The following is a 24,044-nucleotide window of genomic DNA, read 5'->3' on the forward strand; positions in this document are numbered from 1 at the left end:
GGCGGCCGGGCGTGGTGTTGGCCACCCCACTCCCTCGTGTACCGTACCGGCCTTTATAGATGCTCGCTAACAGCACTTGCCCCTTCAGTCTGTTAAGGCAATACGGGGGGGTTTTGTCTTTGTTTCGTGTGTGTATAGTGGGGAGCGGTGGCGCAGTGGTTAGCGCGCTGCATTACCAACCCGGCGTCCTGAGTTCGATTCCCCCTCAAAGTCAAGCTCGGTGATGAACATGTGTGACTCTCCTAGGTCGTCTCAGCCTTAAATGAGTACCTGGTGCAGCGTGTATCCTGTACATCAGCATTGGGGAGATCAAGGCGGCAGGGGTGGTGCCGGCCACCCAAAACCTCGTACGCTGTTCTGGCCTTAATAGGTGCTCGCCAACAGCACGTGCCGCCCCAGCCTCTTAAAGGATTTGTCTTTGTCCTTCTACGTTGATATATGTGTGTATGTATGTATGCGTGAGTTGTATGATGAGAGTATGTCAGTGAGCGCGTGTGTGTGCGCGTGTGTGTGTGTGAGTAATCCGGCCCTTGACCAAGCAGAATTCTTCAGATGCGTGACCCCGGGGGGCACTGACCCGGTCATTAAGGCCATAACACAAAACATATTTCCACATGGGCCTCAATGCGGCCAGCTTCTCCCCCCCCCACCACCTCTCTCTCTCCCCTTAGAGCCCACAGATCCCCCACGCTCCCAGCTCATCTCTCCCCCCCCCCTACCCCAGGCCGCCCCCCCCCCACCTCTCTCTCCTGCCCGGGAGGCCCCGCATCCTGCACCCCACCCCCTCGACCCCCACCCCCCAGCCCCGCGCTGGCCTTTGTCCCCCAGGGACTCGCGGTGCCTGCGCCGTGGACGGCTCCATTGACGCGGCGGCGGTCACACGGAAGACGCCCCCCCCCGCCCCCCCCGCCCCCCACCCGCCCCCCCGCCCCCCCGCCCCCCCCCCCGCCCCCCCACCCACCCCCGCACTTCTTGTAATGAGGGGGGGGGACGGCGATTTCAAAAGTGGCTTCACAAATCGAATTTTTGGTTTCAATTCCAGTTAATCAATCACGTCAATGGTGGCCTTTATCTACGCAGGTGAGAAGTATCTCACGGAGCTGCATTATCTGCGACCCGGACAATGATCGGATCGGAGAGTATTCATCGTATCCATTCTACACACTAGAAAGTTGTGGGTAAGCGTTCGGTTTTTTTGTTACATGTTGAATTCTTGCTGAGATATTGGAATAACGATGGCCCCTGCATTTGAATGGCGTTGGGTCTGAACAGCAGCCGGGCCACGCTTGGGCAGCTACCAGTGGCTACATCATCAGCTCAGTGGGTGCTGCAATGGGTCAGGTGGGGCCCACAATATTTGAATTGTATCGCACGGTCGCACCGAGGCTAAACATCGCGGCTCCTCTTGCATAATCACATCATTGAGCATTTTCATTAAAAAAAATGGTTGTCGAGGCGGGCCCCAACCCGTAGCTCTGGCGACCGGGGTGTGGGGGGCGAGGGTTAAAGCAGCCCCCTGGTGCCCCCACGCTCGTCACGCTACTGGCAAGCTACCCACAGGCGTGAGAAGGCCACGTGGCGACACCCGATACAAGCAGAGAGGCCAGCGTCAGGCCGGGCCCGCACCCTCGAGTCCGAGCAAGGAGAGAATAACCTGATCAATAAATCAGTGGAGTGTCAGAGGAGGCAAAACTAAAATCAATACTGGATAGGTTTTGAATGACCGAGATGATTGGAATAAGCACGGCGATTTGAAAACAATGATGAGTGAACTCAGGTTTATAAAGTGGAAGACATTTATTACAGGGCATGGCACTGTGATCGAGGCCGGAATTGATATGAGAGAACACATTGTTAGAGGAAACAGGAAACACAACAGCCATGATTGAATTTACACAATATTTAAGAAACACAAGCAAAGCAATATTATAATGCAGCATCGTTTACACAACATAGGTCAAAGTTAGAATGATCGTGCCACCACGTCATCATCGATCCCACAGCTGAGAGGATTTGAGAGCAAGACAAAGACAAAGATCCCTCGTATAGCCTTCACAGGATGTTAGGGCAAGTGCTTTTAGCGAGAACCTATGAAGGTCCGCACAGGACGCGAGGGGGTCTGTGGCCAGCACCACGCCCAACCGCCTTTGTCTCCCCAGTGGCAATATTTTCACACCGCACCTGGTACTCATTTGAGGCTGAGTCGACCTAGGGGAAGAGGCTCAGGACCGGTTCAGGTAATCGTCACTGGTGTTTGGCCGTGCGCGGGAATCGAACTCGGGTCGCCGGGTTCGCAGTGCGGGCCGCTAACCGCTACGCCACCGCAGCCGCGTGTTCTCAGGCAGATCGATACCCGGTGACCTTAATAAAGGTGTTTTTTAGGATTAGATCACATAAATATAAATGTGTCATTGAACCCAACACCACCCGATACAGTGAATTAGTAAGGTTCGTCACGTAAACAAAACGTGCCAATTCGCTACTAGTGCAGCACACCGGTATGTTGGAGAGTAAACCCACACAATTTACAATTCGAGTACGACGTTTCGCTGGTAATTACAACCAGCCTCATCAGTCGACAGCCAGAGTTGGCGACAGCCAGAGTTGGATCATTTTGGTCGCGAAAGCCGACGTGTTAAACCTGTTGACCTATTATCGTCATTCCACTCTCGTTTACCCCGGAAAGCATCGCCGAGTCTCGAGACTCCCTTTTTTCCGCAGCGTCCTGCCAAGTTATCCCAGTCGGGGGGCCGACGTTGCCGCGGCCGCTGCTGTGCGATCCCAAGTGAGTAATTTGCAGGCAATATTTCAGCATTAGGATGTTTGGCCAATACCAGTTACATGGCGTGTGTGTGTGTGTGTTTTTGCTTTAGCTTTCGGAGGAAACTGGGGAACGCGGAGGAGCTCCGTGTAGTAGGGCAGGGGGAGAACGCACACACTACACACGCACAAAGGTGCCCGAGTCGGGAGTCACCAGTGTTACCACTGCAGCACCCTAAACTACTCAGCGAACGCTGCAAATGCATCAATAATGATACTGCACGAAATATTTAACGAATCCACGAAAGGGAATTTGACATGCAAACACACCTGAAAATAAAACGCGATTTCATTCCGATCCGTTATTTATTACGATTACAGGATTGTAATTTTCATTCACAATTTTTTACACAGTTCATCAACCTGCTCCCCCCCCCCCTCTCTCTTTGATCAGCTGCTGGCTGGCAAAAGCGCCGTGTGAGTCCTCTCCCCCGGAGCAGAAATCCGCTCACAGATTCATCCACACTCTCGCTTTCAGAACAACAACACCAACAATAGGCGGCGAGAGCATCGTCTCTCTGTGTGTTGATTGAGCGATGCGGAACTGGATGCTGGGCTGGAGGCGTTCATCGCGCACGGCGCGGATTTGGGACCCATCGCAGGCCCTCCCCCGCCCCGCCCAGAGGTTAAACCTGGAGCTCACGTATTTAGAAGAATCAACATCACGCGTTCAGAGTAGTAGGCTGCTGCTATTTCCACGTGATGCTGACGTGGTGTTCTCGTGGGCGACAGGGTGGCACGGTGGTTCGATTCCTGACTGGGGTACTTTCCTGTGAAGCCACGTTGGCGAAATGTTAATTGCCTCGCCTGGTATACAGGAGGTTGTGGGTTCGATCCTAACCCTGATGCCCATATATTTGATGTTTTGCGTGTTCTCCCGGTGGTCACGTGGATTTTTCTCCGGGTGCTCCGGTTTTTCCCAAACACATTTAGAAACGTACATTAAGAGTATTTGGCTGCTATAAATTTCCACATGATAAGCCGCTTTCGTTGAGCTATCATTTGTGGTAGCCAGGTCGCTTCTGAAAAAGAGCTACATAGCTCGGTGGGCCTTACCTGGCGAAATAAAAAATAGTTTAGTTTTATTTTCACGTCCAGTCCCCCTTTAGTGGCCGCCTCTGCCGGGGCAAATACGATTGCACAAAAAGAGCAATACTGTTACATTCGCCTTTCCACTTCATCTGACCAAAGCCAAATCTCTTCCTTGGCTAAGAATTTGTCCAGGGAAGCGTCCCCTTGCTCAAATTGACAGCGCTCGCACAAATGGGCATCTCTAAGCCAGCGGTGTAAATTCCACATTCCTCTGACGGGGGCGGTTATCTCTTCCAGCTGGCCCTGCTGCGAAGTGCCGCTGCTGTTACGGACCCCAGAGACACGAGGGGAGGCCGTACAGCAGCTTCGTCTGGTGAGCACCTGAGCCTGCTTGGGACACGGCGAGGTCTTCCTGGGCTACCCAATGTAACGATACCACTGATAATAATGACAACAACAAGTTTGGCTGTATCGGATGTGCTTGTAGCCAGGGCCGCATTAAGGCACGAGGCTTTAGGGGCTGCAGCACAGGGGCCTCCGCCAGCTGGAGGGCCTCCAGAGATGAAGTGAAAAATTATTTCACTTGTGAATGCTGAATTCTATTTGTTGTTAGCCTTGTAAATGTTTTTATTTTCTTTAACTTTGTTTTCCTTTGGAAAATATTACTGGGCGGGCCTCACAGTACCTGTAACCCTTTAGGCCTACAGAATCTTAATCCGGTCCTGCTTGCAGCCTTTCCTCTGGAACTTCTCAATGGACGGTGGCTTAGGCCGAGTAAGTGGATCGGAGGCGGTGCGAGCCGGGGGTTTCCACTGGGCACGGGACGCCAGCTCCGTGCCGCTGGCGTTTGAGAGCAGTGGAAGGGTGGGGGGATGAGGAGCGGGAGAATTACGTTGCGACGGTAATGCGGTAATGCGGGAATTTCCTGCTGCCTCCTATTGACTCAAGGTGCCCACGTCTGTACCCACGCAGGTCGCCCGCTCAGAGAGGTCACCGGGAGTCGATCGTGCCCAGCACGGAGCCGGCACGGATCCCACACGCAGCCTGCGCGGCTGGGATCCACGCTCGAGGCGGAGACAAAAGTCCTCGCTACGAAACCCCGATGGTCTCAATCCCGCGAGGGGGCTTCTCACTCTCTCACGCGACCATTGAGAGTGACTTCCACGAGGGTTGGAGGGCCACAGACGCAGCGGCTCGAGCGCCCGACGGGTTTACTCGGGGCCCGGGGCCGCGCTTCGACCCCTGGGCCCAGCGGGGTCACTGCCGGGCGGCGGCCTCGCTCGGGGGGCACCACGGAAACGAGTCGGCGTCACGCCGAGGGATTCCCACTTCGTACGCTCGGAACGTATCGCTCCGCATGAGCCGAGATGCGTTCACGCTCCGTGCGAACCCGGGCCCCGTGGAAGGGTCGTTACGCCACTACCAGAGACGGGTCTGTAATGTGCGCAGGTTACCACCGCACACATTATATAGACAGACCATTCAATGAATTTCTCTGCTTAATATCAATGACATTCAAATCTTTCAGGGCATCAAGGAGCAGGGTTGTGGGGGGGGCGATCACCCCCATCCCACACCTCTCCGGATCCCCCCACTGATATCTCTACACCACACGTGACCGCATGCGAACTCATCCAAGCCAAGTAAACAAGAAGAGTGCCTTGGGAGCACCGCCTTGGCCCTTCCCTCCGCACGCGGCAACAGCAGCAGGAGCAGGAGCAGCTCGTAACCCGAACCTCGTGCGGCGCACGGGAATGGAGTGAATTAACAGACCCGGCCAGGAATGTAAACAACCTGGGAAGGTGGCTCGGCCTGCGCTGGGCCCCAGCGCTCAGCCAGACGAGGCCACGGAACGGCCCCGAGAGCGGCCAGCGAGCGACGCGAGGATGGGACGCTGCGGTTACCGCTGTGTGCTGCAATTAGCGGCGACAGCGTTCCGTAGTTACCGCTGTGTGTTAAGGTTACCGCTGTGTGTTAAGGTTACCGCTGTGTGTTAAAGTTACCGCTGTGCGTTAAGGTTACCGCTGTGTGTTAAGGTTACCGCTGTGTGTTAAGGTTACCGCTGTGCGTTAAGGTTACCGCTGTGTTAAGGTTACCGCTGTGTGTTAAGGTTACCGCTGTGTGTTAAGGTTACCGCTGTGTGTTAAGGTTACCGCTGTGTGTTAAGGTTACCGCTGTGCGTTAAGGTTACCGCTGTGTTAAGGTTACCGCTGTGTGTTAAGGTTACCGCTGTGTGTTAAGGTTACCGCTGTGTGTTAAGGTTACTGATGTGCGTTAAGGTTACCACTGTGGTTACCACTGTCGCTACCACTGTGGTTACCGCTGTGGTTACCATTGTAGCTACCACTGTGGTTACCGCTGTGGTTACCACTGTGGTTACCACTGTGGTTACCGATGTGGCTACCACTGTGGTTACCGCTGTGGTTACCGCTGTGGTTACCACTGTGGTTACCACTGTCGCTACCACTGTGGTTATCACTATGGTTACCGCTGTGGTTACCGCTGTGGTTACCACTGTGGTTACCGCTGTGGTTACCGCTGTGGCTACCACTGTGCGCTGTGGTTACCACTGTCGCTACCGCTGTGGTTACCGCTGTGGTTACCACTGCGGTTAGCGGAGACTGCGGCCTCGAGTGGCATGGCGACTGCAGCCAGCGACGCCTCGGTGAGTCATCGCGAGCGCTCTTCGCCAGACAGACGCGACCTTTGTGAGCAGGTGAGAGCCCATTAAGATTACAAGTGTCTCTTGCAAGGGAGACTTGAGTTGCAAACGGACATCACAAGGGTCCTGTGTGCTCTCTGCACGAATTCCTTGCGGAATTATTTTTAAATTTCGTGTGTGGGATAAACTTAGTGTCTACAAGAAATCAACACACAGGCGGAGAACACACGGGCCATTCAGAGAAAGGCCATAATTCCACTTGCTGTACTTCTCCCTCTAACGCACTGCGTTATTGCATCGCGTGCGTTGTGGCATTTCACAAAAAAATCGGTGATTCACGACTCCCATCCCTGCTCGACTCACCAACCCCACCTTCCAAGTCATTGTGTTGGCGACATTTCACCCTGGGTATCGGCCCTGATCCACTGGGGCAATGTTTGGGCAGCTGCGTCAAGCTGCGGTACCACACTCACACTGGGCAGCAGCAGCAGCACCAAAGCCTCGCTGAGTCTCAAAACTCTTTTTCAGTAGGGTCCTGCTAACGTTTTGCAGTCGGGGGCGATGTCGCTGCTGCTGCTGTGTAAGTCCACATTCAGTAATTTGCAGGTACATTATGCGGCATTGTGATGTTTGGCCAATACCAGTGGCATTGTGCGTGTATTTAGCTATGGGGAGGAAACTGGAGAATCCGGAGGAAACTCACGCAGAGCACGGGGAGATGATGCAAACTCCGCACAGAAAGGCGCCCGAGTCGGAAATCGAACCCAGGGTTGACTTGCTTTGCGGCAGCAGTGTTAGCGCGATGCCAGTATGCCCCCCCCCAAATTACCTGGACGCATTGAAACATTCTAAACCGCACAAAAAGTGAACACGAACATCTTAAATTCCCCATGGTTGTCTGGGCCACAGATGTATATCTTACAAACGCGATAATGAATCCTCAAGGGCTTTCACTTGGTAAGATAAAGGCCGTGACGATTGTTATGAGCGGGAAGCTGCGACAACAAATCGGACCAAACCCGGACACACATTTGTAAAAATAAACCACGGTTTTTTTAGCACGAGCATTTACCGCGCGTGGCGCTCCGGCCCTCATAGGTGCTCGCCAACAGCACTTTCCCCAACAAATTGTTGAAGGCTGTATGGGAGATCTTTGTCTTTGTCATCCACGCGCGTGAGCTCCCCCCCCCCTCCTCCTCCTCTCAATCTCTCTCTCCCGCGATCGCCACGCGGCGTTCGCGGTGCAGAGCCAAGGGCGCTGCTTCTGGTAATTAAAGGGCATCTATTCGCCACATCTGGGATGGCAGCAGCATTTATGGAGGCTTCTAATAGAGCCCTCTAATTGCCGCAGATTAAGTCCGAGGAGGGCCTGTTTATCACAATTAGCATATTAGACGCGGCGGCGGTTAATCAGCGGGCCCCCTGCACGGACGCAGCGGGCGCGAGGCACGACGAGACCCAACGCCAGTGCCCCCCTCGGTAGCTCCACAGCGGAGAATTTCCCTCGCGCCGTTCGTGGGGCGTGCGACGTGTGTGTGTGTGAGTGTGTGTTGAACTTCGTTCGCACCGTACGTAGCCAGCCGCGCTAACCGGAGGTGCGTGGGAAGGACAACAAACTAAACAGACAAATGGTTACATTTTGATTTAAAGCTTTCGTGACTGCAGTAATTCATATTGTTAGTTCTTTCGGTAAAGTCACGTTGAAGGGAAACAACAAAATAATAAAAAATATATAAAACAAATGGTTCTCAAGAAATTAGTTCGTCGATCTAGATGACTTAAAAGTGCATAGCTCCAGTGGCTTCCTATGATCGGAAGGAAGAGCGTTCCAGACGGTTCGCGGAAGCAGCGCATCTGGAAGCGCGCGATGCGTTGACCACCGTCTTTGTTCGATGGCGAGCTAAATTCCGCCGCTGCGAGGATACTCCTCGAGACATCGTCAACCACGGTTGAGTGGCAGCAGAATGCGACTCCTGGTAAGGGGCACCTCAGCACAATCATCACTCAACCCCTGCAAGGGTCGGTAAACTGGGCACTGCCTGGTGGGATGTGAGCCCTGTCTTCTGTTGCTCTCATTCTGTGATCTCTGCCAGAGAAACGAGGACGTTATTACCGCTCACTCGAATCTCGGCGACGGGCGTGAGAATTGTGCTGAGCACACTCGAGCAGCCGACGCTGCGATGTCTCAGTGACGTGAGCCCAGCTCCTCCTCCACGCTGCACGCCAACCCCACCCATCACACCACCCATCACACCACCCATCACACCACCCCACCCATCACACCACTCATCACACAACCCCACCCATCACACCACCCATCACACCACCCATCACACCACCCCACCCATCACACCACCCATCACACCACCCCACCCATCACACCACCCCACCCATCACACCACCCCACCCATCACACCACCCCACCCATCACACCACTCATCACACCACCCCACCCATCACACCACCCCACCCATCACACAACCCCACCCATCACACAACCCCACCCATCACACCACTCATCACACCACCCCACCCATCACACCACCCCACCCATCACACCACACATCACACCACCCCACCCATCACGCCACCCCACCCATCACACCACCCCACCCATCACACCACCCATCACAACACCCATCACACCACCCCACCCATCACCCCACCCATCACACCACCCCACCCATCACACCACACCCATCACACCACCCCACCCATCACACCACCCCACCCATCACACCACCCCACCCATCACACCTCCCCACCCATCACAGCACCCCACCCATCACACAACCCCACCCATCACACCACACCCATCACACCATTCAACCCATCACACCACCCCACCCATCACACAACCCCACCCATCACAGCACCCCACCCATCACACAACCCCACCCATCACACCACACCCATCACACCACCCCACCCATCACACCACCCCACCCATCACACAACCCCACCCATCACACCCCACCCATCACAGCACCCCACCCATCACACCACCCCACCCATCACACCACCCCACCCATCACACAACCCCACCCATCACACCCCACCCATCACACCACTCCACCCATCACACCACACCCATGACACCTCCCCACCCATCACACCACCCCACCCATCACACCAACCCACCCATCACACCTCCCCACCCATCACACCACCCCACCCACCCCCTTCATTCTTGCCGGCCAGCGTGCACGAGACCACAGACACCATGAACACGCGTTCACGAGAGGTCTTCCATCTCAGGGCACTTTCCCGGTGGACTATTGTAATTGAAAAAAAAACAATGATACAAGTTAATTCTCGAAATTCCTTTCATCTTAATTTATATTTTCCGCTGGGGTTTTCCCACCTCACTGGGTCTCAAGACTCGTCTTCAGGAGGGTCCTGCCAAGTTTTCACAGTACAGGGGGCTGTCGCTGCTGGCTCCCATTGCGAGCCATTTGCAAACTATATTGCAGCATTGCGATGTAGTGGCCAATACCAGTTGCACTGTATTGTGTCTCGCTACGGGAGGAACCCCATTCAGAACAAGAACATACAAACTCCACGCACAATTAGAATCCGTATTTATACTGCAGGAGGAATCCAATGAGCTATGAAGTTCTTTTTCACGGCTGTCCAGTAAAGATGATGCCGATCGCCCCCCAGTCGCGGTGGGCGGAGGAGCGACGCTCACAGTGTCCGCGCAGAAAGGAGCCCGAGTCTGGAATCGAACTTCCAAGTTGTTTCCCCTTCACCCTCTCCAAACTCCTCACTCAAAGGCGACCAGCGTGCGTGTTTTGTTGTTGTTTAGATCGAGTTCTCGCCGTGTGACCCAGTCAGTGAACGGCCCCGCGGCGTTTTGCCTCCACCTCTCACTGCCTCCAGACGCCCGTGACTTCACCATCGCCACCAGCTTCGCGTTTGGAAATCACGCGTCCTGCAGTCCCAGTTCAAAAGAACTCACAAACAAAGCAACTCGTGACAGACCCCACGCAGAAGATCCCCTGGGGGTTTGATCTTCCACGAAGCTGGCTCATGGCCCACCGTAAACCGCATGCACTGCAACGGACCGTGGCAGTAGATGCGGATGATAACTGATGATGCACAAATCGAAATTACAAACTCTCCAGGAGTGGTGTGCGACTGTGGTCATCCAGGACGGACCGTCCAACGTATAACGATGCAATGCCCCGATCCGCAATAATACGAAGGAGACCTCACGGCGATACTCAACTCCGCTCCTCCTGGCGCGGTTGTCTGGGCTTGAGCACCTGAATGTCACATTGTGGTTGTTGCTCTGCATCAACATCAGCAGCCGTGCGACAACAACAAGAAGTGGCCAACACTGCCCGCTGCTGCACTTGGGTCATCCTCACAGCAGCCGTGCGGCTTTTGGCTAACCATGAGCAGCTTAACGAGCGTGGGGGGCAGGGGGTGCCTTGCCCCCCCCCTCCCCCCGTGGCCAAAGCTACGAGTTGGGGCCCCCTTAACAACCACCATGAGAGATAAATCAATTAATGGGGCCCCACCTGACCGATTGCGACACCGCTGAGCTGATGATGTCCTCACTGCGCCACTGCTGGCCATCGAACAAAGACGGTGACTGCATCGCGCGCTTTCAGACGCGATTCTGCGGCCGTCTGGAACGCTCTTCCGAAATTAGGAAGTCACTGGAGCTGTGCACTTTCTTTTTTTGCATCATCTAGATTGACAAACTCATCGCTACTTGTGTTTATTTTGCCGTCCTTTCCCCGCACCTCCGATTAGCACGGCAGGCAACGTACGCGCGAAAGAAGCCCAACGTACGTACATCGCTACACGAGCACCCAAGCGCTGCTGTACGCGATGCGCGTGCGGCTCCTGGCCACAGCTGCAGAGTTCAAGGCAGGAGGCGCGATGTGGAATCTGCTCTGCGGTGTCGATCCAGGGGCCGATGGAGTCGGTGGAGGGTTAACCCCTCGCCCCCCCCCCCGCCACTCCGTGAAGTTCGGCAGCCTCGGCACGGCCGATGCGCGACTCAATTCGGGGCACAGTTTGAGAGCCCCGCGGCCGTGCGCGTTAACCCGACACGAAACCTCCTCCCCAGCGTCTCACCCTCCCCTTGGCCCAAATCAGTTGGGGGGGGGGGGGGAAGGGAGGTGGTGTGCTGGGAGGTGAGGGTCAGGGGTCATTCAGAGTGTGCTGAAATGGCCGGTGATTAGCGCTAAGTGTTTGGTGTTTGGAGGGAAAGGGAAGAGGTGGAGGGAGGAGGGGAGGCAACTGCTTTGTACAAAAGTTCAGGCAGCAATGCGCGCGTGCAGTGGCAGGGTACGGGCAGCAGTAGACTACTGACAGCAGCAGGCTACTGACAGCAGCAGGCTACTGACAGCAGCAGGGTACTGACAGCACCAGGGCACCGACAGCACAGGGTACTGGCAGCAGCAGGGTACTGGCAGCAGCAGGGTACTGATAGCAGCAGGCTACTGACAGCACCAGGGTACTGATAGCAGCAGGCTACTGGCAGCAGCAGGGTACTGGCAGCAGCAGGCTACTGACAGCAGCAGGGTACTGGCAGCAGCAGGGTACTGATAGCAGCAGGCTACTGGCAGCAGCAGGGTACTGGCAGCAGCAGGGTACTGGCAGCACCAGGGTACTGATAGCAGCAGGCTACTGGCAGCACCAGGGTACTGGCAGCAGCAGGGTACTGACAGCAGCAGGGTACTGGCAGCAGCAGGGTGTGGGCAGCAGCAGGCTACTGACAGCAGCAGGGTACTGGCAGCACCAGGGTACTGGCAGCAGCAGGGTACTGACAGCAGCAGGCTACTGACAGCAGCAGGGTACCGACAGCACCAGGGTACCGGCAGCACCAGGGTACTGGCAGCAGCAGGGTACTGGCAGCAGCAGGGTACTGACAGCAGCAGGGTACTGACAGCAGCAGGGTACTGGCAGCAGCAGGGTACTGGCAGCACCAGGGTACTGGCAGCAGCAGGCTACTGACAGCACCAGGGTACTGACAGCACCAGGGTACTGGCAGCAGCAGGGTACTGACAGCAGCAGGGTACCGGCAGCACCAGGGTACTGACAGCACCAGGGTACCGACAGCACCAGGGTACTGACAGCACCAGGGTACCGACAGCACCAGGGTACCGGCAGCACCAGGGTACTGACAGCACCAGGGTACTGACAGCACAGGGTACTGACAGCACCAGGGTACTGACAGCACCAGGGTACTGGCAGCAGCAGGCTACCGACAGCAGCAGGGTACTGACAGCAGCAGGGTACTGACAGCACAGGGTACTGGCAGCAGCAGGGTACTGACAGCACAGGGTACTGACAGCACCAGGCTACTGACAGCACCAGGGTACTGGCAGCACCAGGGTACTGGCAGCACCAGGGTACTGGCAGCAGCAGGGTACTGACAGCAGCAGGGTACTGGCAGCAGCAGGGTACTGACAGCACCAGGGTACTGGCAGCAGCAGGGTGTGGGCAGCAGCAGGCTACTGACAGCAGCAGGGTACTGACAGCACCAGGGTACTGGCAGCAGCAGGGTACTGGCAGCAGCAGGGTACTGGCAGCACCAGGGTACTGACAGCACCAGGGTACTGACAGCAGCAGGCTACTGACAGCACCAGGGTACTGACAGCAGCAGGTTGTGGACAGCAGCGGAGCAGCGTTGGGTCGGCACTCGTGCTGCATCTCGCCTGGTCTACAGGAGGTCGTGGGTTCAGTCCCGACCCTGACGACGCCTGCTGCTGCTGCTGTATATTTGGAGTTTGTGTTCTTCCTGTGGTCGCGTGGATTCTTCTCCGGGTCCTCCGGTTTTCCCCTCCACCTTTAAAATCAACATCCACGCGTTTAGAGTAATTGGCTGCTAAAAATGTCCACGTGATTAGTCACTTCGTTTGCCTATCGTTTGTGGACGGATCGCTTCTGAAAAAGAGCTGTATAGCTCAGCGGGCCTTGACTGGTAAAATGTAAAATAGTTAAAATGGTAAGAGTGTGAATAAAAGTAGATTGGGCGACTCGCGGCTGTAACGCGGGCGCCGGCGACAACCCCCACCCAGGCACGGTTCGCCAAACGTCGAGCGCACGCTTCCCTCGGCTCGCCCCGATCGCGCAGCTCACCAAGGGGTGCGCTTGCGGTGTCGGGACTCGTGGTGATCTGGTGTCCGCACCCGAACGGCTTCAACCTCTCCGAGGTCAACTGAGCATACAGAGGCCACCCGCCCGTCGTTGCGGTGGGCGAGTAGTCGCGGTGCTGGGGACAGCCCTCCTCTTGTAATGCCCCGGGCCCTCCAGGGTCCATATAACGCCAGCATGGAGGATGGGTTTCTCCCCGGTAACGTAGCGACTGCACTCCGTGTGACGCTACACAGTGGCCTCATGCGATAGTCACCGATTTCATAGACTGTGGGCCATGCCATCCCAATATATGGGCCGGATAGTGAACCCACCGTATGTGGCGCTCCTTCAAAGGAGGAGTAACAAGAGCAGAGCTGCACGGACTCGCTGCCTCTCTCTCCCCTGAAGCCCTCTGGTAGTGTCCAGCAGCAGCATTGGCGAACTCGCTCCGTGCGACGTGGAGCGGGAGCGATCGTGCGAGTCGAGCCGCGTGTGACACCGGGGGCGGCTCAGCTCGTACCTACCCGCTGCGGAGTCAACGGCTCCTGTCACCCCGGGAGGGGTAGGGGGGTTGGAGGGCGTTGGCGCCCATCCAGAGCTCACACAGCGACCACGACAGCGTGGCTCCGGCGATCCGGCCAGGCGTTGTGACGTCACACGCCCGAGTGAGTGACGTCATTCAACGTGTGCGTCACGGCTGTCGCCAGATCACGCTGCTCAGCCTCGGGTTGGTGAAGGTGCAGTGTGTCTGTGTGTCGTCTGCGTGTCGTCTGTGTGTGTGTGTCGTCTGCGTGTCGTCTGTGTGTCGTCTGTGTGTGTGTGTGCGAGGCCCAGGACGTTTTCAGATGTCACTCGGCCACTGCTGTTAGCCGTGGCCGGGGAATCGAACTCAGCTTGTCGGGTTCGCAGCGAAGTGCCTAAATTACTGCATCGCCGGTTACATATATATGTGTCAAACTAAAAAAATACAAAGGTTAAGTTAATCCTTCTAGCCTTAACAGACTGTTGGGGCGAGTGTCATTAGCGAGCACCTGTGAAGGGATGGGTGTCCAGCACCACGTCCGACCGCCTTTGTCTCCCACGTGGCGATGTTTACACACCGCAACGGGTACTCATTTGAGGCTGAGTCGACCTCGGGGAGGCCCACGACTGGCTCAGATGATCGTCACCGGTGTTGGTGAGCCGTGAGCCGTCACTGCCCCCGAGTCGATTCCGTCCATGCTCGATGCGATTCCTTCCGGCGCGACCTCTCCCCCCCCCCCCAATGTGAGGCCGAGTTGACCTGCGTGACTCTTTACGGCCAAAGAGCAAATGATTGAGAGACGGAAACCCGAGTTGGAGAAACAGGAACCGAAAACAAACACGGGGGGAGGCGCGCGTCGCTTTAACGCAGCAACACAACTGGCCCCTCCCCTCGACCCCGCCGCTCCTCGCGGTGTCCCCCGAGCGCACAAACAAACACCCCCCCCCCACCACCCCCCCCCACCACCCCCCCACCACCACCCCCCCACCCCGCACAATGGGAGATTAGCGGCAGCACCGGCGCCGTGTTTGCACACCTGCGCATACGCGGCACCTCGCACCACCCCCACCCGCCTCGCCAAGACAAAGACCCCCCCCCCACCCCCCACCTTGCTAGAGTCTTAACAAGCTGTGGGGGGCAAGCGCTGTTTGCGAGCACCTCTGAAGGCTGGGACGGCGTGCACGTGGGGGAGGGGGTGGGCAGCACCACGCCCAGCCGTCTTTGTCTCCCTCGTGGTGATGTTTACACACCGCACCAGGTACTCATTTGACGCTGAGTCGATATTGGGGAGGCCCATGACCAGGTTACAATAATCGTCACCGATGTTGGCCTTGAGCGGGAATCGAAGTCGGGTCGCCGGGTTCGTAGCGCTAACCGCTTCACTACCGCTCCTCCCTCGGCACGCCTACACACACACAGTGCACTCACCAGCAACAACAACAGCCACTAAGTGGCGGTGACGTCGCCAACAGCGCTTGTGCCAGGCTAGGTGTACTTTGAGGCCACGTGAAGTGTCGAAGGCTCGCTGGCAGTGGGTCACGGGACAGACCCTGCAGGTGTTATGAGTTAACTGCTTGAGATGGCTGGCACATGCACCGCCTGTGCACTCCAATGTGCTAACTCGCTTCGCTCGTTGAGAAACTGATTTTCCACGATGACCTTGTGACCCAGAGACAACCCCCCCCCCGCCACGTCTGTGCGGACTACCGAGGTGGGTCAAAGGAGAGAGGCCATGAGTGGAATGCCATCCTCTCACCTGGCCAGCGCACACCTGTGCCCTCGCCATGAGAATGTAGCTGCGCTGCAGAAAAAATCAACAACGATGCCGGTGATGATGATGATGACGATTGTGTGGGTACTGGAAGCTGCTTGGGATTTGTGTACAAAAAAAACCCTACAAGTTCTGTAGAGAGCCCGGGCATGATCATCTTCACCATCATCCTTTCGCAAAGTATGCCCCAAGAAATGTGTATTTGACCAGGTAAGGCCCACTGAGCTATGTAGCCATTTTTTTCAGAACCGACCTGGCCACAAACGATAGCTCCGGATAAAAAATCCACGCGACCTCGGGGAGAGAGACACGCACACTCCAAATATACAGCAGGCGTCAGGATCTGGATTGAACCCACGACCTCCTGTTCACCAGGCGAGGTAGTTAACATCTCCTAGCCATCGTGGCGCCCGAGTCTAACAAGGTGGCGCGCTTTCGCCAGAGTTACCGCCAGGGACATTGGAAGACGCCGGGCGAAATTTTGATTGGATAAATAAACGCGTAACATGAACCCTTTTAACAAGTTAGAAAAAGCAAATACTTTTCTCCTTGCCAAGGTATTTATTTGCATTAAATTAGACGGGCAGGAGCACAATAAATAAGTTGTTTTGGATGTTTGGATGGGTGCACGAGAGGGTAAACAAATAGCGAGTGGGATGCAAGGGCGACGCGATATCGATGTCACGTGGACCCACAGTGACTGCTCAGCTATGAGGGTCGACATGAGGCCCCCCCCCCCACCCACTCCACCCCCACCTCACCGGGCCTCTGCGTCATCGCCCCCGTGAAAATGAAGATAATCACGAGAGACACCTGCACATCAACGCAGTGCCGCGCGGGTCGCCCGGGGCAACCTCCAAAATTACCGCTCATCTTTGCCGTCGGTTACAAGGGAGGGGGGCTTGAGGTGGGGGGGTGGTCACAAATTGTGCTGAACCATTCTGATTAATACAACAACAACAACAAAAAAAACCCTCAATAAATACGTAAATAAACGAAACATTGTCCGTCACGCGCCCTTCAAGCGCGTTTGGCTCGGGTTCACACGGCCCCGCTCGGGAGCCGTGCAGGGCGCCTCGCGCCTTGCTGGCGGTGACCGAACGTTGCTGCCACGTCCATGCCAGCGCTCTGTGCGTAGGGCGGCAGTGACAGGGGCCTTGACTCCTTTTGTTTGAACATCTCAAAAATGGAAATTCTTTCGAACGTTAAAATGAAAATGAAATTATTTCGAACAGTTAAAAGGGTAAAAGCTGTTCCTATATCTTGTTACTGGCAAAGGAGGTCTGATAATATAAATGCTCACCCCGAGCCCTCAATACTCTGATAGTGCGCTGTTTTTTGAGTTGTACGCCTTTTGGCGTCTTCTGGTCCAACACCAATGGAGACTAGGCTCTAAGAAAAGCTGTCTCGGGTGTGGACCAATCAAATTCAAGGACAGTGCATATTATTATCAGAGTTGTCTTTTTTGTTTGCATTTTGACTGCTTGTGTTGTGGTTATTGCAAACATGATGCCTTGAATAAAGGTGTCAGTTTTTGTGCCAGTTAAAAGGGTAAAACCTATTCCTATATCTTTCGAACGAATTTTCACGAATATTTGTTTTTTGCTCTCGTATTTTTTTGTTCTTGGTTCCTGAATGTGCCCTTGGCGCCCGGTGATAAGATACAGAATCCATTCGCACTAAAGAACGAACAGCAGAAGCCGATGTAACAGAACTACGTCTGAGATCACGGCCAAATGATTTGTGGACCACGCAGCAAATGACAGCCACACGCTGTACGTCTGAGATGGCCATCGCCAGGGAGCCAACCCGTTATTGTTTAATGCACAGAGCTGGAAATGTTGCCAAATGAAGTGTAGCACCAAATTGAATGTGATGGGTTTTTTTGTGATCATTGGTGGCCTCGCTGATCCCATCAAGTCGCTGCACTTGAGAACCCGGTTTAATCACTGGTGGCTGCCTGCATCTGAGCGCTAAACTTATCCACCTACTCATAACCCTACCATCCTTCCGAACCCGACCTAGCCACCATCAATGTGACCCATTCTCAAGACCAGAGAATTGCGTCACTGGGACAGCATATATTACTTTAAGTATGGGGAGAAAAGGGAGAAATTAATACATGTTGACGATACAAGATTAGTGTGGTGACGTCACTGATCGCGAAAGCTTAGGCCTATTTAGGGTCTCATCACAGCATCTTTGGATTTCAAAATTATTGTGAAACTGCCTTCCCCTGGGCGGCGAGGAGGTGCCATACCCTGGCTCTCCAGCAGAGGGCAGTGCAGCAAGTGGACTAATCGCCAAGCGTTTACATCATTACGGTGATAGAGTGTTTCCCCCTCGCGCTTAGGCTTTCTCACTCGCATAAACAACTCATTAATCGGGGCTGAAAACATCCAACAACCCAATGCAGCAGGAGGACTCTCCCTAAACAAGAGTACACGACTCAGCATGGCTCTCCTGGATAACTAAAGTAAAACTATTATTATTGTTACATTATCTTTCGTCCTCCAGAGTTAGTGGATGGGGGGGGGGGGGGGGGGATGCGGAACCGGCTTGCGAGTCACTCATGCCAAAGAGATCTGATCAGCCGAGCTGTTTTGCTGCATTGAAGACGCAACTCATCAGTCCTGTGGGCCCCTTTCTCAACGTCTCTCAAGGTGGCGCTTCCAGGCTGAAATCCGCCCACGTGTTTTGTACTTTTCTTGCGCGATTCTCCTCTCCGCGTGCAACTTACGAATGCCCACGCTCTGCTGTTAACTCTCGCACTGTGTTAGGACCCTTTGCTGCACCCACCCACCCTCGCTGCTGTAGCTGTAACGTCCTGGCGTCTATGGCCGTCTCCGTACGAGACCTTGGACGCTACTCGAGGCGCCGTACAGATGTTCTTTCGTTCGTTCGTTTCCCAGTCCGCTTGTCCTGGTAGGGATCGCGGCCGCACAAATGTGAGTCGTGATTTTAAGATATGGTTCGGGTACTCGTGTCCACCGGCTTCATTTTGAAATAGCTCCAGCCTAACTCTGGATATCGCACTGAGAAACATTACCGCATAATTGTGTCATTTTCTCCTGCCTCAGCAGTTCGCCTGCTGTATATTGTTTCACCTGAAGACGATTGCTCGTGTTGCGATCGAAACGTCGTGATTTTTTAAAATGATTTTTCTATCTACGTGACTTTTCCGAAAGGCCCAAAGAGTATGCATTCCAGCAGTCACGAAAGCTTAGGTCAATATATAATTCTAATCAAAATAATAATACATACGAGTTATAATTATACGTGGATTCGCACACTGCACAATAGTTGTATTCGTCGGTTTGATTTCGCTGCTCGGGCGGGAGGAAGGAGGCATTGGCTTAAACCGGTGCTGCAATTGTCAGAGCGGCCAACAGATCCCGTGGCAGATTTCAATTCGGGTTAATGGGTTACAGATTTACGTCGATTTAAATTACGGCGCTACGGTGAAACTGCGCGGATCAGCAGCAGTCGCGGGGAACGCCGCGGCCTCTGCGCGCGCGAAGCCCCGCACCGGCCACGGAACCGACCCGTGGACACGTCGCTGGGCCCCGGGTGGGCCCCCAGGTCCGGACAAGTGGTTCGCATTAACACCGCTCGCTCGCTCGCATCGACCGCGGCCGCGGGCAAGGAGGACGGCGCGGGATCGCCCCGCGTCGCAATTCCATCAGCGGCCTCTTTTTTGAACTCTGTGCAAAAAAGTGCCCCGATAATGATGATGATGATAATGAGACTCGCGCTTAAATGTTATGATTTGAGACGAAACGGCGCGTTACGGATTACTCAAAGCGACGGATAACACGCAACTATGCCCCGTGCAATTCTTGGTGTTCAGCGATGAAATGACAGGAAATGTCAAAAATGAAACAAACCACAGGCACGCACTCACGTGTGTGCGCGTGCGTGAGTGTGTGTGTGCGTGTGTGTGCGTGTGTGCGCGTGCGTGAGTGTGTGTGCGCGTGTGTGAGTGTGCGCGTGCGTGAGTGTGTGTGTGCGTGCGTGAGTGTGTGTGCGCGTGTGTGAGTGTGTGTGCGCGTGTGTGCGTGCGTGAATCGAAGAGCTTTATGAAACGAAGGCACGGCAGTAGCTACGGCCATAGATACACAGTAGTTATGGCAGTAGTTACACAGTAGTTATGCAGTAGTTACGCAGTAGTTATGGCAGTAGTTACACAGTAGTTGTGCAGTAGTTACACAGTAGTTGTGCAGTAGTTACACAGTAGTTATGGCAGTAATTATGCAGTAGTTGTGCAGTAGTTACACGGTAGTTGTGCAGTAGTTACACAGTAGTTACACAGTGGTTGTGCAGTAGTTACACAGTAGTTGTGCAGTAGTTACACAGTAGTTATGGCAGTAATTATGCAGTAGTTGTGCAGTAGTTACACAGTAGTTGTGCAGTAGTTACACAGTAGTTACACAGTGGTTGTGCAGTAGTTACACAGTAGTTGTGCAGTAGTTACACAGTAGTTGTGCAGTAGTTACACAGTAGTTGTGCAGTAGTTACACAGTAGTTATGGCAGTAATTATGCAGTAGTTGTGCAGTAGTTACACAGTAGTTGTGCAGTAGTTACACAGTAGTTACACAGTGGTTGTGCAGTAGTTACACAGTAGTTGTGCAGTAGTTACACAGTAGTTATGCAGTAGTTACACAGTAGTTATGGCAGTAGTTATGGCAGTAGTTATGGCAGTAGTTACACAGTAGTTGTGGCAGTAGTTATGGCAGTAGTTACGCAGTAGTTATGGCAGTAGTTATGGCAGTAGTTATGCAGTAGTTATGCAGTAGTTACACAGTAGTTGTGGCAGTAGTTATGCAGTAGTTATAGCAGTAGTTATGCAGAAGTTATGGCAGTAGTTACACAGCACTTATGGCAGTAATTATGCAGTAGTTATGGCAGTAGTTACGGCAGTAGTTATGCAGTAGTTACACAGTAGTTACACAGTAGTTATGGCAGTAGTTATGGCAGTAGTTACGCAGTAGTTATGCAGTAGTTACGCAGTAGTTACACAGTAGTTATGGTAGTAGTTATGGCAGTAGTTATGCAGTAGTTATGCAGTAGTTATGGCAGTAGTTATGCAGTAGTTATGCAGTAGTTATGGCAGTGGTTATGGTAGTAGTTATGGTAGTAGTTATGGCAGTAGTTATGCAGTAGTTATGGCAGTAGTTCCACAGTAGTTATGCAGTAATTACGCAGTAGTTACACAGTAGTTATGCAGTAGTTATGCATAGGTACGCAGTAGTTACGCAGTAGTTACGCAGTAGTTATGCAGTAGTTATGGCAGTAGATATGGCAGTAGTTACGCAGTAGTTATGCAGTAGTTATGGCAGTAGCTATGGCAGTAGTTACGCAGTAGTTACGCAGTAGCTATGGCAGTAGTTATGCAGTAGGTACACAGTAGTTATGGCAGTAGCTACGCAGTAGTTACAGCAGTATCTATGGCAGTGGCCGCAATGTGAGATCAACACGGAGACAACCTAAGAGCTCTGACACCGTCAGACGGGAGCGGCTCTGCTGGCGATGCAGAGGGGCCCCGGCTCCTCGCGACCCGGCGATCAGCACTTCCAGACAACACCGGGGGCTCCCGTGGCTGCGTGAGTCACACACACCCAGACTTTCACGTCACTTGGCACGAACGCCTTCTCTCCACAGAGGGCTCGTACGGATCGTGTTGCGAACGTGCTCTCTTTGACAAGGGCCGTCTCATCGTGCGTGGGGGGCCGGCAGAGGGAGAACGATCGATCCGCAAACAGCCATCGTTATCCACAGGCCCCGCTGCACATCCGTGTCACTGAGACTTTCCACTCGTGCGCCACGGTGGCGAGGCGTTCACTACCTCGCATGGTATACGGAAGGTCGTGGGTTTGATCCCGACCCTGACGCCTATATAGTTTGAGTTTGTATGGTCTGTCTGCACGAGTTCGCGTGCAATTGTCTCCTAGTCCTCTGGGATTTCCCTCCTACATTCATGAACATGCGTTTAGAGAATTTGGCTGCTAGGAAATTTCCACGCGTAAAGCCACTTTCATTTGCGGCCAGGTCGTTTCTGAAACAGAGTGAGCTCAGTGGACCTTACCTGGTAAAATAAAAAAGAGTTATACTCTTTGGTTCTTTCGGTAAAGTCACGTAGGTAGAAATAAAATAAAATAAATCACCACGTTTCAATCGCAACACAAGCAATCGTCATCAGGTGGGACATCTACAATAAGAAAAAAAACTGCTGTGAGATCAACACGAAGACAACCCAAGATCTCTGACACTCATAATAAAGGTGTTTTGGGTTAGAACACGTTATTTATAAATGTGTCGTAACCCTCCACCACCCGACACGGCCAATCAGCAAAAAAGTGTCACGTTGACAAGAGACAAATGCGTCACTACTTTATCCTACCGGTGTGTTGAAGAGTGAATCCACAATATTTACAGTTTTTGAGTACGACGTTTCGCTGGTAATTACATCCAGCATCATCGGGCAATTCGCCAGAATGGTAAAACCCTCACTTGCTCCCGGTCTTAAATAGAGCAGCAGGGTGACGTCATCATTTAACTCATTCAGGTGCAGTGATTTGAGGCAGTGTGGGGGGGTATTGTAATTATATAATAGATTGGTAATCAGTCAATTGTTATGATTAGTAATGAGTTGTAATGTGTGTTATTGTAATTCTATGCTACGTTAGTGTGTGTTTCCCCGATAACGAATTGTAATTTGTATTATTTAATAATACGCTTCCAGGCCGGGTGGTGGAGGGTTACGACACATTTATAAATAACGCGATCTAACCCAAAAACATTTATCATGAATGATATTGGTCGCGAAAGCCTGCTACGTGTGTATCTCTGACACTGCTGATTTTTTTTGCTGTAGTTGTCCCACCTGATGACGACCGCTTGTGTTGCGATCGAAACGTGGTGATTTATTTTATTTTATACCTACGTAAGTTTACCAAAATAACCAAATAGTATGGATTCCTGCAGTCACGCAAGCTTCAAATTAAGATTAAAAAGAGTTGGTTGATATTTGAAGTTTGCATATTCTCCCCGTGGTCGTGTGGATTTGTCTCCGGCTCCTGTTTCTACCTCCACATTTAGAATCAACGTCACGCGTTTAGAGTGTTGTGGCTGCTATTCATTTCCACGTGATAAGCCACTTCGTTGAAACTATCATTTGTGGCCAGGTCGCTTCTGACAAAGAAGTTATAGCTCAGTGGACCTTACCTGGTAAAAAATAAAAAACAAAATAAAAGAGTTTATATCGCGCTGCTGTCTCGCTGGCCACATCGACGTGGAGCTGCTGCCGATCTCCGCTCGTCCGGGCCACGGCGCGGTTCAGACGAAGTGGCCGCGCCATTCAAACGGATCCAATAAGCAGGGATCGAAGCAAACAAAAAAACGGGAAGGAAGTTGTCGCGGAGGCAGAAGGGGACGGGATCGAGTTGGAGGGGAAGGGGGGGGAGGGCAGCCGAACGCGCGCCCTGATTTTGTGTGAGATTACTTGGATGAGGCGAGGAATTGGATTTGAAGACGCGCTGTGTTTTGACCCTGCCAGAGACACCGGCAGGCGAATTTAATCAGCGATCAGTAAATTAGATTCTGCCCGCTTAATGGCGAGCGCTCCCCCATTCGCAAGGTCCCAGTGAGTTGGGAATCACGGCGCGCGGGTTTTTCCGCATTCTACGTCCGACTGCCAGATGCAAATGATCATTATTTCTATACCGGTATAGCGATGCGGTTCCGTATAACAGAGCTGCAAATGTCGACCAACCTCACCAAGTGTGCGGTGGCGAGGTGAGAGTTAATGTTTAACGTTGCTGGGAATCGCGAATCCCTCGCGTCACACGTGTTAGAGATCGGTATCGGTACTTGCGGATGCACGAATATTTCGTGGGTGGGTAACCGGGTTCGCTTTACCAAGCCCCTCCACGCCCCCCCCCCCCCCCACTCGGAGTCTAACTCAGGCGGCCCCGGAGATAACCGTGGGATAGGGGGAGCCTTTGAGAATTCCCCCCAGAGATGCGGCCAATTCAGAATCAGCGTATGTGCATCTCTACTGGAGGAATCCTATGAGCTGCCAAGCTCGTTTTGGGAACGTTACAACCGCTGGGGTGAAATCCCGAGGCAGGGAGGCAAC

General features: G+C 53.6%; 1 protein-coding gene across 1 annotated transcript in view; it reads left to right on the forward strand.

The window, feature by feature from the left end:
- Window positions 1–8,405, forward strand: part of LOC116952188 (uncharacterized) — a 30,010-nt gene extending 21,605 nt beyond the window's left edge. The window contains exons 4-7 of the transcript XR_004404400.2: window positions 1,081–1,178; window positions 2,722–2,785; window positions 4,150–4,225; window positions 4,825–8,405. The gene's annotated coding sequence lies outside the window, so the exon portion shown is untranslated. The remainder of the gene's footprint in view (window positions 1–1,080; window positions 1,179–2,721; window positions 2,786–4,149; window positions 4,226–4,824) is intronic.
- Window positions 8,406–24,044: the final 15,639 nt, after the last annotated feature.

Source organism: Petromyzon marinus, chromosome 45, assembly GCF_048934315.1.
Source record: "Petromyzon marinus isolate PM22_M1 ecotype Great Lakes invasive population chromosome 45, UKy_Petmar_22M1.pri1.0, whole genome shotgun sequence".
Classification (NCBI taxonomy): Eukaryota; Metazoa; Chordata; class Hyperoartia; order Petromyzontiformes; family Petromyzontidae; genus Petromyzon; species Petromyzon marinus.